We start from the raw sequence: 365 nt of genomic DNA on the forward strand, positions 1-365 counted from the left end.
AAATGAAATGAAAATATTATGCTATTTATTTTTAATGGGGGTAAATTCAGCGTTGGGTCACGTTGAATGGGGTTAATGGCTTGCTAAATTGGATTGGTTTGATGTGTCTAGACTTCGGTTTGTGTAGGGGTGTGTTGGCACCGCCAGCTCACTGTATCGTCGCCATTTTCACCGTTCACCATCAACACTAGCTCCCCCCTGCTTGAAGTATTTGTCAAAATTTGCCCACGCCCGCCCGTTTTTCCCCGAGCACGCCACGATGGGCGGCGGTGTTGTGTCTCGGGCGTGTGGGGCAGTTGGCATGAAGTGTCAGATGGAAGAGCCAGGCTGTTTCAGCGGCGGTGGCTTGCGTGTGGGCTTCCGGC

The sequence above is a fragment of the Penaeus monodon genome, chromosome 24, assembly GCF_015228065.2.
Source record: "Penaeus monodon isolate SGIC_2016 chromosome 24, NSTDA_Pmon_1, whole genome shotgun sequence".
NCBI lineage: Eukaryota > Metazoa > Arthropoda > Malacostraca > Decapoda > Penaeidae > Penaeus > Penaeus monodon.